Here is a 20322-nt window from a genome sequence, read left to right on the forward strand (position 1 = left end):
TCAGGGCTTTGCCATTGGTCCCCACCTCCTCTGCTCCGGAGTTTTTCTCCAGCTCCCCACCAAGCCACACAAAGTGACTTCTCGGAAACGTTAGCCGATTCTGCTGAGCAGGAAGGGAGGAAAGGGATGATGGGGGCGGGGGTGAGATAAGGGAAGGGCTCTTCTGGCTGCTGGACACACACACACACACACACACACACACACACACACACACTCACACACACACACGCCCCACCCAATGGGTGGCCGTGGATGGCAGGTCGTGCAACCCCCTCCTCCGCCTTCTATTAGCGCATGGTGCAGAGGCTACAGCGTCGCCACCACCGCGCCCCTAGCTGGGTCCCCGCCCTGCGCCGCCCGCAGGAGTGGAGAGAGGGAGGGAGGGAGGGAGCAAGGGGTGGGGACCCGGGCGCGCAGGGAGGAGTGGAGGAGGCAAAGCGGCGCAGCTGCCCTTGGGGAGGCGGGGCTGCTACTTCCCCGGGCGCGCCCTGGCAGGAGCGGCGCAGTCTGCGTGCAGGCGGTCGCCAGCGCTCCTGCTGCGGCTGTCGGCTTTCCAATTCCGCCAGCTCGCCTGAGGCTGGGCTAGCCTGGGTGCCAGTGGCTGCTAGCGGCAGGCGTCCCCTGAGCAACAGGAGCCCAAAGAAAAAGAAGCAGCCCTGAGAGAGCGCCGGGGAAAGAGAGGCCCGCGCCCTCTCCTGGAGCCAGATTCTGCAGGTGCACTGAGTGGGGATGATCGGCGGGCTAGGTTGCAAGTAAGTGCTTTTTTTTTGCTGCTTCGGTGGGGAGGGGAGGAGAAGCCCCCGGTCTTTCGCCCGTGCTCGCCTCAACCGCCACACCCACCTGTGTCTATTTTCACATCTCGGTTCTGGAACCCTGTATTACGCCACCTGGAAAGAAGAGAGGGGGAAAAGCTTGACCGGGTGGTTCCAGCAATGGGAGGAAGGAGGGCTGGAAGCGTAGTTATTTCGATAGCTGGGCAGCTCCTGTGCGGTTTTGACTCTGTGGGTTTGCTGCCAGGTTCTGAAACTGTGGAAATGAAGGGTAGCAATGCCTGGTGGTTTACTGTCTTTTATTTCTGTTTACGCTAGCAGAGTTGTTAGATGGACTTCAATTCAAGGGGCAGCTCACATTTTTTACGAGCAAAAAGCGTGTGCTGTATTTCCCATCTGCAAAGCTGAGCGTGCACAACCAGCGTAGCAGATACAACCTGTGGGGACAGAAAAGAACCCCGCACCCCTTAAGAGCACACAAACACAAATAATTGACAGGACAGCTCTGCCCCTATTTCTCAGCGCAGATTATTTATTTATTTTTTTCGAATAAGCACTTTATAGTGAAATTCAGAAAAGATGCGGAACCCTTTTAACTCTTTATCGAATTCAACTTGGGAAACTCATTTACTTTTAGGAAAAAAATGGATATTTTCGTGCCTTATATTCAAGACAAAAATCAGAACAAGAAACTAGAAACATTAATGCCAGTTTTTGTGATTATAGTAAACATTTCACTCATTATTTTAGTTTTTTTTTTAAGTTGGAGAGTTCATAGATTATATCTACTCTGATGTTAAGAGCAATTTACATGAGAAACTTAGGGGAGTTTTTAAGAAGCTAGTGGCAGTAAGATAAAAGCCAAATCAAAGTAAGCTTTCAAGGAAGTGATAGCTTGTCAGTTACTGAATAGGAAGTCAGTGTTGGGGGGTTCAGTTCTTTTCAGAAACATATTTATTATTCTTTTCTATTTCTTCTTCCCTGTAGACAAGATAAAGATTTTCTCTTTTTCTTTCCTTGTTATTTAAATATATTTTATGATTTTTGCTTTAACATCAATATAAACCTACTTTATATAAACTGCAAACCAAATCCAATTATTAAACTGTTCATCTTATTGAAAATTCTTCAGATTTTTTCCACTATTTAAAAAAGTTTAAACTATAATTTTTCTTATAATTTATGGTGAGATTTTTAAAAAATTATTGATTAGTTTGAAAGCTAGTCTTATCTGATCCCTATGTTACAAATGTTCATGATTGTTAGATTAGCTTATCAACAACTGAACTCTAGACAAAATATGGTATTTGATGTAAAGAAGAATGTGCCCTCTATTTAGGCAACTGATAGTTTGACTTAAGATAAGTTTTTAAAAATTTTGTAGATGTTTAAAAGGAGGTTTCCTTAAGTAAACCACTGTGCAGTTGTGGGACACAGTGATGTATTTTTACAGTGACTGGATATATGATATGCCTTGATTCCTATGATGCAGGGCTGGGCTCACAGAGTACCTGATGCTTCTACAGAAGAAAGATGAGTCAGGTCTGGCTCTCTGCCAAAGTATCTTGGGCCTCCTGTCCCCTAGGGCCTGCACATAACCATGGGAGCCTTTCTGTTAATGCTTCTATGTTTTTACTACCTGTTGCTGTGCTGAGTTTCAGAAGCAAAATAGATAAACAAGTAAATAAATTCAGAAGAGCAATCAGTAGGGTTCTATTTACTTTATTTAATGTAATCAACCCACTTTCTCTGCGGCAAGGAAAAACGTAGAATTTTTCATTTTAAGTTAATAATAAAATCTATTTTTATCCAATTTCTATTCCTATTAGTTATGCAAAAGAGTGTGAAGTGCTTTCTAAGACAAGTCATGATCTTATAAAAGAGCTTAAAGTTTATTAATGTAAATGGAACATTCTAGATGTCATAATGATAATAATTTATGACTTTCCCTAAAACTCTGTCTCAGATTCTTTCCTCCCATCTTCATTATCTGAATAAATGCCTTCACCATCCAAGTATTGAAATCACCTTTGATTGCTCCCTTCCTTATTACTCCATTTCGGGCCTTTCCAGCCTGTAAGTAGATCTATCAATCTTATCTCCCAAACTTATTTCTATTTCATCATACATCTCAGATGCCTCTCATTCACCCTCTTTTCTGTATCTACACTGCCACCAAATTAGTTCAGGTTATCATCATAAATTACTTGGAATCCTGCCACAGCCTCCACATCAATCTCTCCACTTTTGTAATTTTCTCCCGTGCAATTCATTCTCCATATAAAGCAATACCATTCTGTCTCCCCTAACAAACATTGGCTCACAACTACATTTAAAAAAAAAAGAAAAAGAAGAGGAGAAGAAGAAGAAATAAACACAGCAACATAGAGATCAATTAGCAACAACAGTAAATGCCTTTCCTCAGCATATGGTTTACTCTCTGTTCTGCCCCTTCTCTCCAACCTCACCAGAACCTATTCTCTTCTCATTAAGGTGCTCCTGCCCAGGTGGTGGCTAAAACACATGAAACAATAGTACTATTTAAGGGCTTTTCAAATGCTGTTCCCAATGCCTGAACTCTATGCATGCTTACTCCTTCTTAAACTTTAAATCTCAACTCGAGGTTTTTTGTTTTGGAAAGATCATTTTTGATCATCTTGTCAAAAGTAGGTTGTCCCCTGTTGGTCTTCATGTTGAAACCTTATTTGTTTCTTTCATAATGCTTGTTACAGCATGTAGGTGTTTTGTGAATTTGCATACCAAATACTCCAAGGGAATCCGGACTATGTCTTCATTGTTGACTTAGCTTCCAGAATAGTGCCTGGCATCAAGTAGTAGGGGGTTCGTAGATATTTATATAAATAACAAAGTACAAAAATATGGATTCTTCCAGACTAAAGCATATTAACGCTGGAAACATGAATTTTGTGATTCTATTTATTTTTTATTTGTCAAGCATTTAGTATTTTTACAATATCGTGGTATGATTTTGAGGAGGTAAAATTAAAATATCCTGAGATATATTCTCCCTTTTATCAATGTAGGTGATAATGTACTTAAAGATAAGTAATTTGTAATGCATTCTTAGAAAGGCAGTGACCACAAATGTATTAAAATATATTTTAAGAAAAAATTGGATTGCATAAACTAATATGGTTTTAGTATAAGTGACTCCAAATCTAAAATGATAACCTTGTTAGGTTTAAATCTGTATCGTCTAACAGAAATTTGAGGGCCAGTCGATAGTCACTGACTATGAACTTAAAATATTCTTTTAAAATAAATATAGATGCTTATGTGAGCTCAGTTGATAGAAATGTAGTCAGACGAGGCTGAGGCCAGAAGTTAGGTTTCCACACAGTCTAAATTGATGTTTGCCCCAGGTACAAAGGGCACATTATCCAAAAATTTGAAGCATTCTCTAAAGAAGGTTCAGAGAGGCAATGTGGGCTTGTCCATGAAGACCCATCACCGTTATTAGAGTGGAAGGACTGCAAACTTCATGCTCATAAATGATTGTGTCATATTTATACTAGAATTTTACCACACACACACACACTCTCACACACACACACTTTGTATGGTGATTTGCCTCCCCCCTTTATTTTTCAAGACTATACTTAAAGATATTAAACAAACAACTAGTTTTGCTATTAACATTTGGTTAAAAATTTAGCTTTCAGTTAGGTGAAAAACTCTGATTAATGATTTTTTTATGTAGCAAATGGCCAGCCACAGATCTTTGGTAAATAATTTGGTTACCACATTACATCTTGAAGGACTAAATTATTTCACTAATTGTTAGCAGGAATTTTAAAAAATTTGCTCTGAAGAGGGTATATTGTGGATGTTGTATCGGAGGGCATCTGTGTACTAATTGAAGATGGTCCTTCATATTACACATCACAAATTAGCTAATTTATTCTTTACAGAAGTATTATGACATCTTCCTTTAGAACTATGTAGAGTTAGATTACCACTTGAGAGGCAAGGTCATATTAAAATAGATATTATAAAATTGTATAAAAATATTTTATATGAGGATTTATGAGAGCATCCAGAGAATGTGGGTAGAATACTTTTGTGGAATATGAGATAACAATTTTGGTGTCCTGCCATTCTGAAAAATGAAATTTCTTCATTGAAGGTTTCACTTACTCTTTCTGCATTGCTGGAAGGAAATGGCTTTAGGCAAAAGAGAAAGCCATCAGCTCTTGGCAGCTAAAGGTGGAATGAAGTTTGGAGGAATGAAACCCTTCTGGGTGGTGAGGAAAAATGCCAGACCATGATAAAGTGGGGAAGGAAGAGGGGAATGCCTTGAACAGTGCCAGTAAGCATAATCTGCCACAGACAAATTTGAATTGACATATGTAGAACTGCATTATTCTATATTTTTTTAGTCCTATAGAGAAAACCGTTCTTTCCACATCTCTTTTTAAAATAACAACTTACTGTAAGCAAAAAATATGTTGTTATTGTTTCTTTAATACAGGAGATGAAATATCTTTAGATTTTTTAAAGTGATATAACATGGAGCCAAAAATGCCATATATTATTGTTGAAACCTAACTTTAGTTTAACTGTAATTTCCTTGCTATTCATTTTATGATTTCCTTTTGTTATGTCAAGTGTTGGAGAGACTGCTATTACTGATCATAAATTTCTTTAAAATGTCTCCTTGGATTTTTTACAAAGCTTTCTGAATCATTTATCAAAATACAATAAAGCTCTAATTGCACCTAGGATTGTTCACTTGGAAATTTAGAAAGAGTGTGTACATTTACAATGTCATTAAGTTAGCATCCTGCCCTGCAATGAATGCCCTTTTTCTTTTTTTTTTTTCTTCTTCTCTCCTACATCTCATCTTCCAAATGTTTGATATGTACGCCAGTAAGGCAAATTTTAGTCCACTTTTAGGTCAAACTATTACTACAAATAATTGGAAAATTGGGCCTCTAAAGAAAGATAAATAAGATTAGATACATGCATTAAAATATAAGTATTAAAAACATTCCCATAAGATTTTTAATAAAAATTTTATGTGCTGTATGCACACCTAGACTCCCTGTATTATCTGATTTTTAAAAAAGTTTTTTATTTTTTATTTTTTTGAGACGGTGTCTCACTCTGTCGCCCAGGCTGGAGTGCAGTGGCGCGATCTTGGCTCACTGCAAGCTCCGCATCCTGGGTTCACACCATTCTCCTGCCTCAGCCTGCGAGTAGCTGGGACTAGAGGCGCCCACCACCATGCCTGGCTAATGTTTTTGTATTTTTAGTAGAGACGGGGTTTCACCGTGTTAGCCAAGATGGTCTCAATCTCCTGACCTCGTGATCCGCCCGCCTCGGCATCCCAAAGTGCTGGGATTACAAGCATGAGCCACCGCGCTCAGCCCATTATCTAATTATTATTATTATTATTATTATTATTATTATTATTATTATTATTATTTTAACTGGGGGTAATTTCAGTGGATGTGATATCTGTCAACTTCTACTAGTTGCTCCTACACTATATGTTTTTAAATCCAATGTAATTATTTTAAAAATATGTCATCTTCTTGAGAGTCTATACTTTAGAATTTGAAAAAAGAAGTAAATGTAGATATTCAAATCCATGCAGATGAGTAAAACAGGGAAAAATAAGAAAAATGTTTCATGATAATAAAATACTATATCAGGCACAGCTGGTCACCCCTGCAATCCCATCACTTTGGGAGGGCGAGGCTGGAGGATTGCTTGAGCCAGGAGTTCTAGATCAGCCTGGGCGATAAAAGGAAAATCTGTTTCTACAAAAAAATTAAAATTTATATTTCATATATTGATTTAAACTCTACTAAATGACTATTCTTTCAAGTCCAATAGACAGTGTATCTTTTAGGGCTCAGAGAAAAGACAATTTATTAAGTACATTTTGAATAGGATGAATTAAATGCTTTATTGGTAAGTGATGCCTTTATCTGAGTGATTCCTTCTAGGTAAATATTATGGGACCAATCTTTGTAAACAATCATTTCATGGAACAAAATATGATAAAGTCAAAGTGATGAATTTGTTTCCCTCTTAACAAAATAAGTATTCTTGTTACCCCATGTACAAACTTGGCTCATGGTAATTCAGGTAGGAAAAAGGGAAGTGGCCTTATAAGTGATCCCTTATTCCCAGGGATCAACCGGGAATAAGGTTCTTATAATCCCATGAGATCAGCTGACAGACTTTTAGGAATGAACACTTGTAGAACAGCTAGGCAGAGAAGTGCCTTTCAAAATTTATATTACATCTCTACTATATTTCAGACTGTAAAATATTTTTATAAAGTGTTAAAAGCATAGATAAATAAATTTGAGTTCAAATTAGTATAGTGAAAGAAAGTTTCTTTTTCCCAAATATTTCCTTTACTCAGTACATGGTCTTAGTCAAATATTAATTTCTTAAATATTGCTTTCCTTGTAAATTAGTAGTATTTACTTCTAAGGACTATATTATATATATAGCATATTATATGTTAGGAGATATATATGTATATACATCGTAATTTGTTTTTTCCAAAACAGCCACTTTAATATCTTACACATGATAAGTAGATATGAGTAGATGTTCAATAATGGTGTCTAGACATTTAATAACTTAGAATATTATAATCAAAATGCATTCTTTTTTTTTTTTTTTTTTTTTTTTGAGACCGGGTTTCACTCTTGTTGCCCAGGCTGGAGTGCAATGGTGCAAACTTGGCTCACTGCAACCTCCGCCTCCCAGGTTCAAGCAATTCTCCTGCCTCAGCCTCCCAAGTAGCCGGGATTACAGGCATGCGCCACCATGCCTGGCTAATTTTGTATTTTTAGTAGAGATAGGATTTCACCATGTAGGCCAGGCTGGACTTGAACTCCTGAGCTCAGGTGATCTGCCCACCTAGGCCCCCCAAAGTGCTTGGATTATAGGCCTGAGCCACCATGCCCAGCCTCTTTTTTTTTTTTTTTTTTAATTAAGTTTCAAGGTACATTTGCAGGATGTACAGGTTTTTTACATAGGTAAATGTGTGCCGGTTTCACTCTGTTGCCCAGGCTGGAGTGCAGTGGTGCGATCTTGGCTCACTGCAACCTCTGCCTCCTAGATTCAAGTGATTCTCCTGCCTCAGCCTCCTAAGTAGCTGGGATTACAGGCATGTACCACCATGCCCGGCTAATTTTGTAGTTTTAGTAGAGATGGGGTTTCACCATGTTGGCCAGGCTAGTCTCGAATTCCTGACCTCAGGTGATCTGCCCACCTCGGCCTCCCAAAGTGTTGAGATTACAGGTGTGAGCCACTGTGCAAGGCCAGCAATTATGCTGTTATAAGGAAAAATACATATGGAAAAGTTTACATCTTACTAACATTACTGATAACATTGTTTTAACAGTCTTATGTATGGATGTCTCCTTAATGCTAACTGAGCAGTTTGTTAAGGGATTTTCATATGCTCCGTTTAAATCCTCATGACCACCATTTGAGGTGAGAACACTAAGGCTCAGAAATTACCTAACCTTTCCAAAGACTCACAATGGTTACTAAACTTGAATAACATACACATTTCTTTTATAGGAAAGAAATCTTATATATTCCAAGAATACGTTTGCACACACTCCACACAGATACACCTGGTGGTTACGCTACCAAGCATTCTATCAAATATGTTTAACCCTTAATGGAGCTAAAATAAAATTACATTTGCAATCAAACATACTAAATCATGTAATTACAGTTAATAGAAAACAACAAAAAAAGAAAGATGGAAGACTGTTTCAATTTTTGTCTTGAATACCAACTCCTGAGGGGTATATTGTGTTAAGTCAAAATAGAGATTTTGGTGGAAGTTTGAAGACATTATGAAAAGAGTACCTATGCATTTAAAGTGTTTTTGAAGTTGTTTCATAGGTTGAATGACTTCACTTTTCTGGTCTAGGAGTATTATTGCACTACTGTGACTTGACTTTGCTATGATTCTCATATTTTGTTTTAACATTAAGAAATTGAAATGGGAAAAAGGCCTTCCCCAAGGTAGAAAGATTTGAAAAAAGAGGAATGGTGTAATTAAAAGGGAAATATGTATAAAATGTCTAGGGTGGGCCAGGCGCGGTGGCTCACGTCCATAATCCAGCACTTTGGAAGGCTGAGGCAGGCGGATCACTTGAGGTCAGGAGTTCGAGACCATCCTGGCCAACATAGTGAAACCCCATCTCTACTAAAAAAAAATACAGAAAGTATCCAGCCATGGTGGCCGGCACCTGAAGTCCCAGCTGCTCGGGAGGCTGAGGCAGGAGAATTGCCTGAACCTGGGAGGTGGAGGTTGCAGTGAGCTGAGATTGAGCCACTGCACTCCTGCCTGGGCAACAGAGCAAGACTCAGTCTCAAGAAAAATAAAAAATAAAAAAAATGTCTTGGGTGAAGTTTATTCTGAAATGGAGAAGAAACAGGAAATGCAGCTACACACATTGAGATCCTGGAGCTAGGGGATGGAGAAGTATGAAAAGCAAAGTGATTTTGTGCAGGATAAGATGGCGGTGTTCATTGGAAGTATTTATATATATTGGAAGATAAAAATTTAGATATTCTATATTGGAGGAGTACAAATATTTAGAGCATCACAAATTGATAGACACAAATGAAACCTAAATCACAGTACTTATTGTCACAAAGACTCAATTATCTATGTCAGTTAAATTGTCTAACATCAATAATTCAAGAAGTTGACTTTTAAAGGTTTTTAAACATTTTTGGAAAACTAATTTATTTTACATTATGTTTATAATAATTTTTGCATGCAATTTTTCTCAATATCTATTATCCACTTAGATACTGTACTTTGGGATATAAAAACCATGGGAAATTTGGCCCTTGAGTTCTATGATATATCTCAATCTATTTTAGTGATTTGTGGATTGGTAGCTTATCCTCTAAATTAAGTGGTTAAGGTTTTATCAACACTGCAATGAGATAATCATCTCATACCTGTTAAGATGGCTGTTATAAAAAAGTGAAAAGTGTTGTTGAGAATGTCAAGAAAATGAAACCATTGTCCACTGTTGGTGGGAATGTATAATAGTGTAGCTGCTATGGAACATAATATGGAAGTTCCTCAAAAAATTAAAAATAGAACTACCATATGATCCAGTAATTGAAATCAGGATCTCAAAGAGATATATGCACTTCTGTGTTCATTGCAGCATTATTCACAATAGCAAAAATATGAAAACAACCCAAATGATCATCAACAGATGAAAGAGTAAAGAAAATGTGGTCCGTATATAAAATAGAATATTATCTAGCCTTAAAAAAAGAAGGAAATCTTACTATTTGTGACGGCATGCATGGACCTAGAAGAGACATGCTAAGTGAAATAAGTAAAAGGACACAAAAACTTTTGGCAGTGACAGATATGCTTAACAGGTAGACTGGCAGATAAGGAAAAACAAAGTTAAAGCTGAAATTTCCAACTGATTTATCTTAGCCTAGTGATAATCATTAGATCCAGTCTAGTTGGCCTCCAAAATGTGTAGGTCAGGAGTTGGCATCCAAGTCGGTATTGGTGCCGTTGAGGTTTGTAGGGAGGGAAGACCTGGCAGAGATCCCACGGGCAGTGGTAAGTGGCTGCTGAGTCCCTCCAGGCCAGCTCCAAGAACTGGCAACCTCACTCCTCAGCATTCATATTCTTCCTGGAATTTAAAAGCAATTCCTTCTTTCCTTCCCTCTTTCTTTTTTCCCCTCTCTTCCTTCTTCATAAAGTTTTTATTGTAGACACCAGATACAGCAATGAACAACACATGGAGATGTGAAGCCAATTTTAAGAGATAATGAATAGATAAATATTCGCCACTATCCAGCATTGTACCATACAATATGCTGTGAAAAACAATAAAACAGGACAGAGAATTGAGAGAAGGAGGTATTATTTAAAGTGGTGTGAAAAATTTTATACAGGGGTATTTGAGTAGAGACATGAAGTAAATGAAAAAGTAAGGGAGCTAGCTAAACAACTAAAGAATCATTCTAGTCACAAAAAAACAGCAATTGCAAAAGCCCTAAGGCTTATTTGATGTATTTAAGGAGAAGCAAGGAAGCCAGTGTGGTTGAAATACAGAGAGCAAGGTTGAAAGCAGAAGATGAGGGTTTTTCTTGATTTTGTAGGGATTACTAACCTGCGTTGAGGGCTGTGTGATAAACCAATGCTAAAATTACCAGCATGGGTACAGCTTTGGAAAGGGATGAGTGTGCTCTTTTTTAACTGGATCTCTTTCTGGACGTGGGTAACACAAAATCAGAAAAAATGTTTGAGAAGTCTCTAATTTCTATACAAAAATAATGTTTTTGTCTTTTTTTGTGATTTAGATGTAAATGTTTATGTACATGCATGTATATGTATTTATGTATTGATTTACTATTTATGTATATGTAAATGTATTTATATTTAAATGTTCTATATTCTCTTCCTGTCTGTAATGGATTGGATTCTTGGAACCTCTTACTATTTGGGGCAGGGGGCAGGGCTAATAAGACAAAGATGACAATTGAGAGTAACTTTAAATGTTTACATTTTGGAAACTTAAACAATGGTGGGAGTACAGTAATATTTTGTATATTTTGATCAATTTTTATGTTTATTATATGATTATTTCTCATGAAATAGTGGTACTGCATAGATATAAATGACTACTACCTAGCAAAACAGATACCAAGGAGACACCGCATGTTGTCAGGGTTGACCCGTTGCTAACTGCTGTGATTTTATTCTCCTACTGACTCTTTCTGCCTTACAGATCACAAAACATGCTAGTGAATTAAAAAATATATATTTTGGTAAAATATAATAACAAAATTTACCATTTTAACCATTTCAAATGATTTAGAGGCATTAAGCACATTCATGTTGTACACGATCACCACCATCCATCTTCAGAACATTTTCATCATTCCAAACAAAAACTCAGTAACTATTAAACAATGACTCCACACTCCTCTCTTCCCCTATCACCCGGTAACCACTATTCTACTTTCTCTATGAATGTGACTATTCTAGGTACCTCATATAAGTGGAACCCTGCAGCATTTGTGTTTTCATGTCTGGCTTATTTCACTTAGCATAATGTTTTCAAGGTTCATCCAGGTCATAGCATATATCAGAATTTTATTCATTTTTAAGACTGTGTAGTATTTTGTTGTGCATATGTACCACATTTTGTTTATCTGTTCATCTGTTGATAGACATTTGGGTTGTTTTCACTTTTTGGTACTGTGATTAGTGCTGCTAAGAACATTGGTGTACGGATAACTATGTGAGTCCCTTCTATTAACTGTTTAGGATACATACCCTAAAGTAGAATTGCTGGATCATGTGATAATTCTGTTTAATTTTTTGAGGAACCACCACAGTGTTTTCCACAGCAGCTGCACTATTTTATATTCCTATCAGCAGTGCACAAGGGTTACAATTTCTCCACACCCTTGTCAATGTTTCTTTTCCTTTTTTTTTCTTTAACAATAACCATCCGACCAAGTGTGAAGTGATATTTTATTGTGGTTTTGATTTGCATTTCCCCAATGGTTAGTGATGTTGAGCATCTTTCCATGTACTGATTGACCTTTCTTCGGAGAAATGTCTTTTCATATCCTTTGTTCATTTTTAATCTGCTTGTTTATTTTTTGTTGAGGAGTAGGAATTTTTTACATATTGCCAATGTTAATCCCTTATCAGATATATGATTTGCAATTATTTTCTCCCATTATATGGATTGCCTTTTCACTTTCTGGTAGTGTTCTTTGATGCACAACAGTTTTAATTTTGACAAAATCCAATTCAGCTCCTTTTCTCTTTTGTTGACCACGCTTTTGGTTCCATGCCCACGTGTCAAATCTAATGTCTCGAAGATTTTTCCCTATGATATTTTCTTAGAATTTTGCAGTTCTAACTCTGATGTTTAGGTCTGTGATTCATTGGTGATTTTTAAAACATTCCTATATAAGTCATAGACTCTAAGAGAGTTTCCAGCTTTTCCATACCCATTGTCCCCAGAGATCTGGTTTTTAGTCTGAATGTGCCTTACTCTGAACATGTGCCTTCCTTTTCAAGAACTCCCATTTCATTTTGTTTTGTTCTGTTTTTTCTTTTATGCCAGTATTAAAATTTTTGAGTTGTTGTATAAATATACTAGCAATTTAGGGGAATTCCTGATGGGAAAGTATATCCTCGCCTAGCTAGTTAATGAATTTAGGGATCCTTCATTTTCCAATCCTAGATGTGATTAAATCAAACAAGGATTCATTGTGCTGTAGTTGTAATCCACATAGACCCTTTTAAATGCTTTGCACAGAGAAGGTGCTTAATACTTGAGTAAACAAATTGAATTGATGAGTAAAAAAGAAAAGCTATCTTGTTTTCTCAATGGTCGGGTAGATCAATGATTTCTACTATTTAGAATCTTAGATTTATTTTAAAAAAGCAAGTTCAAAAATCTCCTCTCTCCGTTAATTTTTAGTAAAGTCACTTAGTTTTCACTCAGTTTTGTTAAAGAGTTTTCGGAAGAGTTTGTTACTGAAACCTGAAGTTTTAAGGTTAGCGTTTATACCACAGATATTTCTTGTTTTTAGACAATCCTTGTGGAGGTTAAGTCCCCTAGGCAATACCTTTTCCCATTGGGGAGTTACAAGCAAATGAAAAATGGTGACTATTTATGGAAACTCCAGGTCACTAAGTAAATTCTGCATTTTCATGAAAATATGACATATGGACATTTAAGAAAATGAACAGGTCAATTCATCAATTAGAATAATAAAAAGAAGTCTGTAAATAAAAGTTAAGCACCTTTGTCATTGAATTGTTGTGAACCGTTTTTGCCTAAGCACTTGCTTTATCTCAGAATCCAAGCCTCCTGGTCAAAGTTATATTCCTACTAAATTTAATAATTTTTAAATAATAATTTAATAATTTTAATTCCTTCTGGAATATAAATTTGATCAGGAGTCTTGGATTCTGAGATAAAGCAAATGTTTAGGCAAAACACTTCCTTCTGGAATATAAATTTGAGGAAGGATAGGAATTATTTCCTTCCTATTCATTTGTTATCCTATGATCGCTATCTAATTTGGAATATTCTTCATGACTCCAATCCTGTTTATATCTGTGAGGTTCTGAAAATTTTGCCCCAAAATGGCAGAAAGTAAGAAATACTATCATACATTTAATTCACCCTTAAAAAAATAGCCATACCCTTTATCTTTGAATATATTTTAAACAACAACTACTGAAAGAGAACGCATTTTAAACAATATCACATGAGTTTCATCATATTCCCAGATTATGGTGAGGGTTACTAGATACCTTGCCATAATCACAGCCTTTAGTTCCAAGAGAGAGCACAGAAATAAGAAACACAGGAAGTCATATCTATGAACATGTTAGTTTGCAAAAGGTTTGTTAGTAAACTCATGTTATTTATACTGTAGTACTTTACCATCTCCAGATGAATTTCCACTAAATAAACTGTTCCTTTAGACTCCTAAAACCAGATTACCCCCTTCCTTTGCTAATATAGATCCTCAAAGAATGTCTTCATCAAAAATCTTATGAGTAGATGTCACTAGTTTTGACAATGTCCACAAATGTTCCAAAGAATACTTTGGCTTGCATGCTTCTTAACTCACTTATTTTGATATTGAATTAAAGGGCTTTTAACAATTCCTGCCCCATCAGGAATATTTCATCAGCAGCTGTTACTGTGCTTGGATTTTTTCCTTCTTGAATGAATACCTAGTCTTTTCTCACTTTAGCATTAAGTTCTGGAGCATCCGCTGCTGATGAAAACTCCTCTGACCCATGCTAGAGCATTTTCAGTTTTTTAAAAAAAAAATGTTCCTTGTATCTTGCTGGCTATTGCCTAAGCTCATTATTTTAAACTTTTGCATAATTCTGCTCAGTCCTAGAGGGTCATCATTACTGTCAATGATTAACCTTTTATGCACTTGCCACATTTATTATTTTCTTACTTTCGATTATTTTATTATTTTTCTTTGGTTCCCATGATATTCCAATGTTTTTGTTATTAAATCTTTCAACATTCTCGGTGTGTTCAGTATATTCACATTTATCAAACCTGATGGATTTAAGAATTTACATAACCTTAAAAGCAAGGCCCACATCCTGTAGGCACTGAATGAACTAATGAACTTTGTATTGGCAGGACTAAAATGGCTGTGTGTGGCTGGTAGAAAGCAATGTAGTCTTGGTTTTGCTGTAAGCATACATTTTAGTCTTTAAAATATTCTGAGTTGAAAGCTCCTTAAGAAGAAAAGGTTTTGTATATGCAATACAAAAGCTTTTCTATTACAAAGTAAGCAAATATATTCTCGATCCTAAGAACATTAGCTTTAGGTGTACAAAATCAACTTAGAAGAAAATTGCTAAAATCACTAACAATAGCAGTTACAATGTATTGCGCACTTAAAGTGTAACAGGAAATGTGCTAAGTGATTAAAATTCAGTGTCTAATTTTTTCCACTAAAATAACCTTATAGAATTATCATTTTCAGCTCTGTTTTGCTACATAAGAACTGAGCTTTAGAGAAGTTAATTAAATTCCCCAAGGACATAAGCTAGTAAGCAGTAGAGATGGGATGTGAACCCATGTCTCTCTCACTCTGGAGCCATGAATTTAACAACTGGGTTATGCTGTCTTACTATTTTACTGCAGATCTATATTTTAAATTAAAGCCATAAACATGTTTGGCAAGATAAAACATAGGTAACAAATATACTCCACATAAGATTTTCGTAAGGTGTTGTGTTTATTGGCCAACTCACGGCTTATTATTAAAAATTTCAGTTTTTATAGGGAAGAAGGATAATAATCTTGCTGTTATTTATTTAGCCTAGGCACTGTGGTAGGCACTTTACCAAAACTATTTCTATTCTACGTGATAACTTTATAAGACAGATATACTTCTCTCTTTCATTTATGGGGAATTTGCATAATGCTGCAGAGCTAATTATATGGAATAAGCAGGAAATTCAAACCTAAGTCTGCCTGGCGCCAAAGTTATTACTATGCACTGTCTCCTAAATCATGTTGATGTTTTGAGGGAAGTGGATACATATATAATAATACTGGAAATACATTTTCTCTCTAATTATTTAAATAAGGGTATAGAACCTGTTCTGCAGCCATAAGTCTGTGATAATTTTGTGCTTTCACTAAAGTCTTAACTAACAGAGAGATGGGATTTAATGTGAACTAAGAAGTATTTTCTGTCTTCCTTTATACATGCTGTATAGATAAGACTTCATGAATTTTTTAGTAAAACGTTCAGATATACCAGCAAATATTGACACTAATCTTAAGTTTTCCCAGGGTAATACACTTCTTAAGATTATAAACTTTCATTTCTTATAAATTTGAGGAATACTATATTTTAAAAGGCTATACATAAGACTAACTTCTATCTTAATAATAAAATAATAAATAATGTATAATATAAATGATTATTACAGGGTATTATGAAATACCCAAATCACAATATTTTAATAATCATTGAATTTAGAAATAAGTCCCTATCCGTTGTCTGAATATAAAATTATTGCATATACAGCTTAATTTGTTTTGCATACCAGTTGTTCAAATACTATAAAATGCCATAAAATTGAATGATTTTAGGACACGAAATATTGAACTACTCTTGTTGAAGTTATTAAACTGGTTTGCCATCTACCAAATTAAGCATTTCTAAGAAATAATAATTATTTTAAGAATTTATTTACATGATTAACATAATGTTACTTATGAAAGATGCAATGGTAAGATTTCAGCAATCAGGCAAGTATTTAATGAAAAGTATTTGGTTTCATACACATTGATACACTTAACATTAGAGGCTCTAAAATGAGTAGCCAGCCTGCCTGTTTTTCTTATGATATTATACTTGGCATACTTTGTTTTTATAATCTAAAGAAGAGGTATTAAGAAAGGAGTCAGAGTGCTTACCGTTGGCAGTTCCTTTTAACCTTTTAAGTTAATTTATAAAGATATTGCAATCCCAATGAAAATAAAAATAGAAATTTTCCCATTTGGAATTAGATAATCTGAGTCTAGTTGGGAAATTTGTACACACATAAAAGAGTAATATCTAATAGCACCAACCCTAATACATAATGTTATTTTATGCAAATAGGGTAATTAAAATAGTATGGTGACCTAAATAGATAGTTCACTGGAAGAAAATATGATATCCAGAAATAGACATAATTACATATGAGAATTATAAAGGTAGCATCTTAAATAGGTTGAAATATTATTTAATAGTTATCATTGGGACACCTGGGTAGTCATGCGGATAAAGATAAATTCAGATTATTACTTTGCCACCTAACCCAAGATACATTTTAGTGGAATCAAATATTTAAAATAACATACAAACCACAAAACTGCTAGAAGAAAACATGTGAAGGTTTTGTTTTCTTTTTTCTTTTCACCCGAGATGGATAATATATCAATGTCATTACAAGGTTTGAGGGAGGAATATCTCACACATGCATGTGAAAACCCAGTCATCACACTTATGAACTACAAAGGATCCAAGAATTCTTTCAAAATCTTGAAGTAGAAATTCTTTTCTAAGATAATATAAAACACAAGAGCCACTGGAGAAAGGATTGGTGAATTCAATTTAATTAAAATGTAGATGCTTTTAAAAGATAAACTACCATAAACCAAAAGAAACAAAAACAGCAAACTTACAAAAATATTTGTATTGTATACCACAGAAAAAAAGCTAATTTTATTATTTTGTTAAGAGTTCCTAAATTAATAAAATACTGATAGTCTATTAAAAAAGTGGACAAGACTACATACAGACAGAGCACAGAAAAAAAAGCACAAATGGCATCTAAGGATATGAAAAGATCCCTGACCTCACTCACAAAAGAAAATGCAAACTAAAAGGATAAGAATTAAGAAGTTTTCAGCTGGGTGTGGTGGCTCATGTTTGTGATCCCAGCACTTTGGGAAGCTGAGATGGGTGGATCACATGAGGTCAGGAGTCGGAGACCAGCCTGGCCAACATGGTGAAAACCTGTCTCTACTAAAGGTACAAAATTCAACTGGGTGTGGTGGTGGGCACCTCTAATCCTAGCTACTCAGGAGGCTGAGGCAGGAGAACTGCTCGAACCGGGGAGGCAGATGTTGCAGTGAGCTAAGATCGCGCCAAGACACTCCAGCCTGGGCAATGAGACAGCAACTCCGTCTCAAAATAAATAAATAAATAAATAAATAAATAAAAGTTTTATTCCCCACTTATTAGGATCACAAAGATGAAAAAAATATTATGAAATACTTTATTGAAGGTATGTGCAAACAATCCCTGACACATTGTTTGGGGAGAGCATGGATTGGTAGGCCTTTATGAAGGAGTTACCAATATACCAATAACCTCCTCGGTAGCTTCAAAAGGCGGCATCTTTCCCTGTTTGGCATTGGAGACCCAATACAAGAAATGGGAAAGTGAGCATCAAGCAATGCAAGCTTTATTCGATGGCCAAAGAATGGAGAAGTGCAAGTGTGGCTCACAAGTCAACTTCTTGACTAGTGAGGAGTGAGGAAATTGAAATAGAAAGTATCTCTAATGAAGAAGTTGGTCATTAAAAGTGAGGGGAGGAATGTTCATGTCTTTTCCAGAAATAGGTGGTGAACTTCTTGGAACCAGAGTGCTGCCTTCCTTTTTGTCCTTTTATGGCTTCTTCTGGTCATTGTCATGGCAATTATCAACTGTCATGGCACTGGTGGGGGTGTCATTTAGTATGAAAATGAGATTATAATGATGCCTGAGGTCTTCTTGAGGTCCTTTAGTCAGCTATCTTGGTTCTAAGCAATCTCAGCTGGTCTGGTTACAAATGGAACATTTTACCTGTTTCTCAAAGATAAGCAGAGTTAGGGTAGGATAGAAATTCAGCTATGGCCCTGCAGGCATTACACTAGGTAACAAAAGAGAATTCGGCAATATTTTATTATGGCAAATTAAAAACGCATATACAATTATGACTCAGCAATTTCACTCTGAAGCATTTGTCTTACAAATAAAATACCATACTGTGAAACTATTCATGAAAATGTCCTCACTTATAAGTGAGAGCTAAATGATGAGAACATGTGGACACATAGGTGGGAACAACACACACTGGGGCCCATTGGAGGGTGGAGGGTGGCAGGAGGGAGGGGATCAGGAAAAATAACTAATGAGTACTTGGCTTAAGACCTTCGTGATGAAATAACCTGTAGAATAAAACCCCGTAACACAAGTTTACCTATGTAACAAACTTGTGCATGTACCCCTGAACGTAAAATAAAAGTTACAAAAAGAAAAGAACCCACAAAAGAGTAGGTTAAAAAAAGAAAAAAACTAATCATGAGAAGATAATTATTGTAGCTTTGGGAAACAACCTAAGTGTTCTACAGTGTGGGAATGACTAAATAATTTGGGTACAGCTGTACAATAGGACTTTATGAAGCTGCTATAAAAAGAAGTAGCTTTATACATACTGATAGAGAAAGATTTCCAAGTCTGATTTTTAAGTGACGAAGGAAGGTATGAAACGATGTTTATATAGGGTATTATTTGCATGAAAAGAAAAATGAGTAGATGTATACATGCTGATGAAACCACATGGATGGATACACAAGGGGTTGGTACTATGGTTGTCCACAGGGCAGGAATTTGGATGGCTGGGAAACATCGGAGAGTGAGAGAATTATTTTTCATTATACATACTTTTGAGTTTTGTGGCTAAATTTATTCTTCAAAAATAAATATAAGAATGTCATTTATGGGAAAAAAATGGGAGTCATAAACCTGCAATTTGGACCTAACTTTTCAACTTAAAAATATTCTGTTCTTGGAGGTATTAACTGCTGTGATGCTTAGGATGATAATCGAATAATAGTTCCTCTAAAATATGTCTGGAATGAACTTGAATGAATGAATGAATGTTTTTTGCAAACCATTATGTGTGTAAAAATGTAGAGTATTAATATAAGGTTTATTTAGAATAGAGTCATCTGCATTAAAGAAACTTCATTATACAAAAATCTAAATAAAAAAATGTTGTACAGTAGCTCTGAGGAGGTGGATGACCCAAACACTGAGAAAAGAGAAGAGGCAGAGGCTGAGCAGGACAGTTCAATTTGAAGTAAAGCAGCAGCCTCACCCAGCCTCAGACAAGACTCCAGGGACTGTGTAAAAAACCTCATTTTGGCCAGGCGCGGTGGCTCACGCCTGTAATCCCAGCTCTTCGGGAGGCCAAGGTGGGCAGATCACAAAGTCAAGAGATCAAGACCATCCTGGCCTTGATCTCTACTGTCTCTACTAAAAATACAAAAATTAGCTGGGCGTGGTGGTGCGCACCTATAGTCCCAGCTACTCAGGAGGCTGAGGCAGGAGAATCACTTGAACCCAGGAGGCAGAGGTTACAGTGAGCTGAGATCACACCACTGCACTCCAGACTGAGACTCTGTCAAAAAAAAAATCTCATTTCTAGGCCTAT

The 20322-nt window shown here is 36.2% G+C and overlaps 1 protein-coding gene and 1 non-coding gene across 3 annotated transcripts in view; one reads left to right on the forward strand and one right to left on the reverse strand.

The window, feature by feature from the left end:
- Window positions 1-461: 461 nt before the first annotated feature.
- Window positions 462-20322, forward strand: part of SCN9A (sodium voltage-gated channel alpha subunit 9) — a 178766-nt gene continuing 158905 nt past the window's right edge. The window contains exon 1 of one of the 2 annotated variants that reach the window (XM_032755528.1): window positions 462-752. The gene's annotated coding sequence lies outside the window, so the exon portion shown is untranslated. The remainder of the gene's footprint in view (window positions 753-20322) is intronic. The other variant, XM_032755524.2, reaches the window with a different exon arrangement.
- Window positions 17254-17361, reverse strand: LOC116809977 (small nucleolar RNA U13). Its single transcript, XR_004370130.1, has one exon. It is a non-coding gene; the product is annotated as a small nucleolar RNA U13 (small nucleolar RNA).

Source organism: Hylobates moloch, unplaced genomic scaffold, assembly GCF_009828535.3.
Source record: "Hylobates moloch isolate HMO894 unplaced genomic scaffold, HMol_V3 SCAFFOLD_1, whole genome shotgun sequence".
Lineage (NCBI taxonomy): Eukaryota > Metazoa > Chordata > Mammalia > Primates > Hylobatidae > Hylobates > Hylobates moloch.